Source organism: Triticum dicoccoides, chromosome 6B (assembly GCF_002162155.2).
Source record: "Triticum dicoccoides isolate Atlit2015 ecotype Zavitan chromosome 6B, WEW_v2.0, whole genome shotgun sequence".
NCBI lineage: Eukaryota > Viridiplantae > Streptophyta > Magnoliopsida > Poales > Poaceae > Triticum > Triticum dicoccoides.
This window is the reverse complement of record NC_041391.1, coordinates 585696688-585703141: the sequence shown is the minus strand read 5'-3', so window position 1 is coordinate 585703141 and position 6454 is coordinate 585696688.

Below are 6454 nucleotides of genomic sequence, written 5' to 3'. Positions count from 1 at the left end.
CAAATATTTTCCATAGATAATACTGGATCATAAACCCACAATTCATCGGTCTCAACAAACACTACGCAAAAAGAAGATTACATCGAATAGATCTCCACGAGAGAGGGGGAGAACATTGTTTTGAGATCCAAAACGAGAGAAGAAGCCATCTAGCTACTAGCTATGGACCCGAAGGTCTGAAGTAAACTACTCACACTTCATCGGAGGGGCTATGGTGATGATGTAGAAGCCCTCCGTGATGGATGCCCCCTCCGACGGAGCTCCGAAATAGGCCCCAAGATGGGATCTCGTGGATACAGAAGGTTGCGATGGTGGAATTAGGTTTTTGGCTCCTGTTCTGATCGTTCGGGGATACGTAGGTATATATAGGAGGAAGGAGTACGTCAGTGGAGGTCCGAGGGGCCCACGAGGTAGGGCGCGCACCTAGTGGGGGCGCGCCCTCCACCCTCGTGACCTCCTCGGGCACTGCTTGGAGTAGGGTCCAAGTCTCCTGGGTCACGTTCGGTTGGAAAATCACGATCCCGAAGGTTTCATTTTGTTTGGACTCCGTTTGATATTCTGTTTCTTCGAAATACTGAAAAAGGAAAAAAAACAGCAATTCTAGGCTGGGCCTCCGGTTAATAGGTTAGTCTCAAAAGTAATATAAAAGTGAAAAATAAAGCCCAATATAGTCCAAAACAGTAGATAAAGTAGCATGGAGCAATCAAAAATTATAGATACGTCGGATACGTATCAAGCCCCTCCTGCTCCGCCCCGTCACGACCGGCAGCGACGAGTTCGTCGTTAGCATGCTCCGATCTCCTCTCCCTCGCGTTCAATTTCACCCTGGCCCTAGTGCTTACCATACAAAAGAAGAGAAAAAAGGCCCCCAGGCAGGGCAGAGCAGAATCATCCCCGGGGGTGCACCAGCGGGCTGGCCTCACATGAGCGTCCTGCCCCCGTTGTCGCGCGCCGGCGGCTCGCCGCCCCACTCCGCCAGCGTAGGACCCCCGGCCGCGCCGGGGTGCCACCTGCCCCACCTGGGCCGAGCGCCGCCCCTCCCCGTTGCTCCACGGCTCCTCCGGCCGCGCGCCTCCGCGCAACTTCTCTGCTCCCGCCGACTCGTCAGCGCCCCTGTGGCCGGCCCCTCTCGCGCCCGCCCCTCCACCTTGTCGCCGTGCGTCCGCGCGTACAACCCGCCCTGCCCCGCGGTCGCGCCCGCCGCCCGCGATCCTCCTCCTCTGGATCGAGGCCTCCTTCGCCTCGTGGCTCCCTGCCACGGCTGCTGTCGTGCGGCTGAGCAGGCCGCCGCCGTATGCCGCTCCCCTGCCTCCCCGCCGCTTGCTGCTCCAGGTCGGCTCCCGCTTCGCGTGCCTCGTGCCGCCACCTCCAGCCGCCTCCCCACAGACGCCTCCGCGTGCACACCCTGCCGCTGGCTGCATCGCGCCCGTGAGAGGCCGGCTTCCCCACGGGCCCGTCCGCGCCGCTGTGTTCCTCTGCGTGCGCCTGTGGCCGCGCCCCTCTGCCTGCGCGCCTGCTCACCCAGGCCGGCTTGCCGCCCGCACCAGCTTCTGCCTCCTTCGCCCGCTAGCTCGCCGGCCTATGCCGTGTCCGCGCGTCCAGCCGACAGCGGCCCCTGCCTCCTCCTGGCTGCCTGCATCGCGCGCCCGCCTACTTGTCCCCCTTGCTGCCTCCGCCTAGCGCGCGCCGACTCGCCCTCGCGGCCTCCGCGCCCGCCCGCCGGCTGGCTGCGCCCGCCGGCTTCCGCCACTTCCCAGCCGCCGGCTTCCCCACCCGGCCCCGCCTGCTCCGCACTGGCTCCTGGTCCAAGTCTCTGCTACGACCGGCCGCTCGTGCAGAAAGAGTTGGGGCTGGCTGCCTAGCCGGATGAAGAAAAAGGGGTCGGGTGCCAAAAAAGAAGGTGGGGTCCGGCTGCTCACGAGGAGTCGGAGAGAAAGAAAAAGAAAGAGAAAAGAGCCAGGCCGGCTGCTAGAAAGAACGGAAAGGTGCCGACTGCCCGTTAAAAAACAAAGAGAAATATACATGCAACATGCATGCATGGTCGGCCGCACGCCCACATATGCGGTTGCATGCGTGGCCGGCTGCACAACCGCGTGCATGGCCGAGCAGTTGCGTCGACTACTCGCGTTGCCGCCTGGCCGGCAGGCGGGACAGCCCGGCCGCCCATCCGCCTCGATGCCCAATCGGTTGGACCCGACCGGCCGGGACCCCCTTCGAGCACCTAGAGGCTCGAAGGCTACACCCAGCGGGTGCGCCGGCACGCACGGCAAGCACCGTGCCGCGCCGGCTGTCTTCGTCAACCTCTGCCTCGTCTGTGTCAAAGCAATATGAGCTCCTCACCCGCATATTTTACACCACACGCAAGCACGGATAACCCCGAGCGATGCTTGGGGACCACCTCCACATTTTGTTACAGTTGCACCACTGTTCGCCCCGGCGCCAGCCAGAGTTGGCTTGGAGGCTGGCCGCTTGACCTGAGACGTTCCTTCCTGCAGATGGCTTAGTAGCGTGTGCGGTACCAAAGGCTCACTCTTCGTCTCAGCTACAGACCGCAGCGCGGCTATCCGGCTAGCAAGAGCAAACGCTGGAGGCCACCCACGCGAAACACGTCCGGGGAGAAAACGGTTCGGGCGACCCAGTCGTTTGCTTTATGAGTATCTGTTTGGTTAAATCTGCTCCGAGAGTCTGAGTATTGTACACTTCACTTTGCGACCCACTCTCAGCCACAAACCGCAGCGCGGCTGTCCGGCTAGCAAGAGCACAAGCCAAAGAGCGGAGGGAAAATGAAAAGGATTGAAGGGGGCCTAGACGAAACTGAGTCAGCACCCTCTGCATAATCTTGCACTGCTAAAAGCAAACAATTGATATATCTGCGCAGACTAACTTTGTCTTTTGCACGATCATCGTTGAGGGGAACCCCTCCTCGCCCAGAGGCTCGTTGCAGGCCCGACGCCGGCTGCAACCGACATCCCACTGCCTGCTTCATCTATAGCAATAACCCTCCGCCCGGCTCTTCGAGTCGCCCGGAGGCTCAGAGGCTACACCCAGCGGGTGCGCTGGCGCGCCCCACTGGAAGCAAGTTGCGCCAGCTGCAGCCCGCAGCCGGCTGACATCACCAGCATCAGTCAGAGGACTCCGCGTCCACGCTCGACACCATCAGTCGGTGAACTCCGCGTCTGCGGCCGACACCATCGCGTCCGCGCCCGACACCACCAGCCGGCGGACTCCGCGTTCACGCCCGGCAGGGCCCCGCTCCCATCAGCTGGCAGACTTCATGTCCCCGCCCGGCACCCTTAACATCGTCGGCAGCTTCATCATCAACAACAAGACCCACTGCCCAACTTTTCCAAAGTTGCCTGGAGGCTCGAAGACTACACCCAGCGGGTCCGCTTGCGCGCCCCCACTCGGAATCATGCCGCGCCTGTTGCATGCCCTCCGCTGGCTGCAACCAGCCCCTTGACGACATCTTCTACACCGGCAACTACGAAAAGCCTCCGCCCAACTTTTTCAAAGTTACCCGGAGGCTTGGAGGCTACACCCAGCGGGTGCGCTTGCGCCCCCACCGGAGGCAAGCCGCGCCGGCTGCCGTCCGCAGCCAGCCGTCATCGACATCTTCTACATCAACACCCGCTAAAAAACCTCCGCCCAACTTGGCCAAATTGCCTGGAGGCTCGGAGGCTACTATCGGGGTAATTGACCACGGGTATCCCGAAGACGGCGAGACAATATTTCAAGACATCGGGGCTAGCGAAGCCCCTCACTCCGGCTGCTCCGGCCGGCTCGACACCCGACTCCAGACGCCAGTCGGATGGGGCGCCCGCCCGCTCGGGCCGACTGCTCCATCCGGCCTGCTACACGGAGTCCACTACAGCTCCGACCGACACCGACAAGACGACCATACCACGGACGAGATGGTTGTACCCGACACTGCTATAGTAGTGCATTGTAATAGGTGTCACGCGTCACCTCGCATAGTGTGTCTTCTCCCTGGGCACTATTTATGAAGTGACCCAGAGGACAAGGATGACATCCATGCCATGCCCACCACGCCCCTCACCTAGCTTAGGAACTAAGCTAGCTCCCACTATATATATGAGCCTCCATCCATCCATCCAGGATGGACAAGGCACACACGCCACATGCACTTGGCCGACCACAAAGGGCTCACACCCACGGGCATGAAGAACGCCCATCTAGCTAGCTACCTCTCTGCTACTTCTTTGCATATACGAGATCAGGTGCCCATGACATTCATCTCGGATACAGCTTCAGGAGCACTTTGTACTGCCAGATGTACACTTCACGTATATATCCAAACATGCAGGAGTAAGGGTATTATCTCTTTGGAGAGCCCCAAACCTGGGTAAACTAGCGTGTGCTACTCGCATACCCGCCCCCGGATATTCCAGGGCAGTCTTGCCCTCACCTTAAGCCACCATGTGGCATCTGTCGTCTCGCAACCCCCTGTGAGAATACCACAACACTAGTCGTGCAGCTAGCGGCGGCCAAAGCCATTGGCCACTGCTTCGTCGCCGGGGAACCTCTCCACCATGGCGAGTGCTTGAGGACGGTGAAGGAGAAAGGGCATGATGAAGCTGGTCGGCGCTGGAGGCAGGCAAGAGAGAGATGGCTGTGGCGAGTGTGCGGCGAGCGGTGACGAAGGTCGACTTTTATAGCGGCAAGGGGGCGGCATCAGTGTGGACGCGTGGCGGGAAAGGGCGGCTAGCCATCACTGCGCCACCCGTGATCAATGGAAGGCTGATCGGCGGCAGCCTTGACATTGATTCACGAGGGAGACGAGGTGAGGCGATGAGGACGAGGAAACCTAGTCGTCGACTCGATGGGCCCACGGGGTGGGAATCGGACGCAGCATGTTTTGACGCCATTTTTCTTCCCCCTGGTGCCCCTGGTCGGCCGCCAGCGCCCTAGGTTCGGCCTGGGTCCGCCGACGCCAATTTCGGCCCAAAGCGACGAATTTTGGGCTCCTGGGGACGCGACTGGGCGGTTTTTTGGCACCGGCGATAAAAAGGTGCCCTGGGGGGCTCTTGGGGGTCGGGTGGAGATGCTCTAATACTCCACCCAAGACTGCTATTCAACATGCCTCTTAAAGTATTAAGTAAAATAGAGTATTGCATTAAGTATGATGACATGAAGTTGACGATACATTACCCGCGGGCGATTAAGTTGATGGACATGGCCACCGTGAAGACTTCCCTCTCAGATAGAGTACCAGAAAAGGCCTCTAGATTAGATCATCGTGGAACAGAGAGGTGCGGCGGCGGCAACAGAAGAACTCCGATATTTTTAGGGGCTTTGGGACAAAAGATAAATATAGGCGTCGAGAGGGCAGTGCAAAGGAGCACCATCAGGTCCACGGCCCACCATGTGCCCCTAGCCGCATGGTGGGGTGCGTTGAGGCTGTGGGCCACCTCTTGGCCTAGGTCGGTGAACTCCCGAAAGCTTACCGATGCAAAAGAATTTCTGGATTTTGGAGCTCCGTAAAATTATTTTCACCGGAAGTCCAAAAACATGCATAAAACAACTATTACCACTAGGCACTGAGTTAATAGACAAGGCCAGGAAAATCATAAAAAATGCGAGTACTATGCTAGAGTAATATAAACATGGCATTAAAGAAGCAAAAAATTATAGATATGTTTAAGGTGTATCAGAGGGCAGGGGCATAACTGCCTGATCTTAATGCTTACGATAATGACCATGCATAACCAACTACCTCATGACCATAACTGGGTGCTAACAACCGTTTAATTATTCTTCAAAGTTCATATGGTCCTCTTCCTCGCCCTGCAATTTCAAACGGCTTATCATCTCCTCAAAATTGCTCTTGCTTCCTGTTGCACGATGGGCTGACACAACACCCATTTGAGGTAGATTGGGACCAAAATACCACCATTGCTTGCAACCAGCTGCACTAAATCGATGAATCACCACATAAATACTATGAACATCTCCAATAGAAAATGCAAATTTGGAGACGTAAAATAGGAGATGTGAAAATTTACATCTCTAGAAAAGTGCATGTTACATCTTCAAAAAAGAGACAACTCCAACCAATGATGTAAATTGGTGATGTAAAAGTGCAACTCCAATAGATGATGCAAATGGAGATGTAAAAACTAGAATTGGGCCAATTGAGCAGCGGCGGCCGAAACATGGTGAACTGCGTTCGAATCAGGGTGGCGACCACGGGGCAAAAGTTGTGCGGGCGGGGCGGCGGTGGGTGTAGGGTCTAGGCGGTGGAGCGGCAAAAAATACGAACGATTCGTAGTGTGCGGGCGGAGTGGCGGTGCGGTGGTGGCTAGGCGGGTGCTTGGTAGTCGGGTGATGGCTGCAGCGACAACATAAACGGTGGCAGAGCGGCGAAAAATAGTTCGATTTGCGGTATGCGGGCTGAGCGGTAATGCGGTGGTGGCTGGGTAGGTGCTTGGCGGTC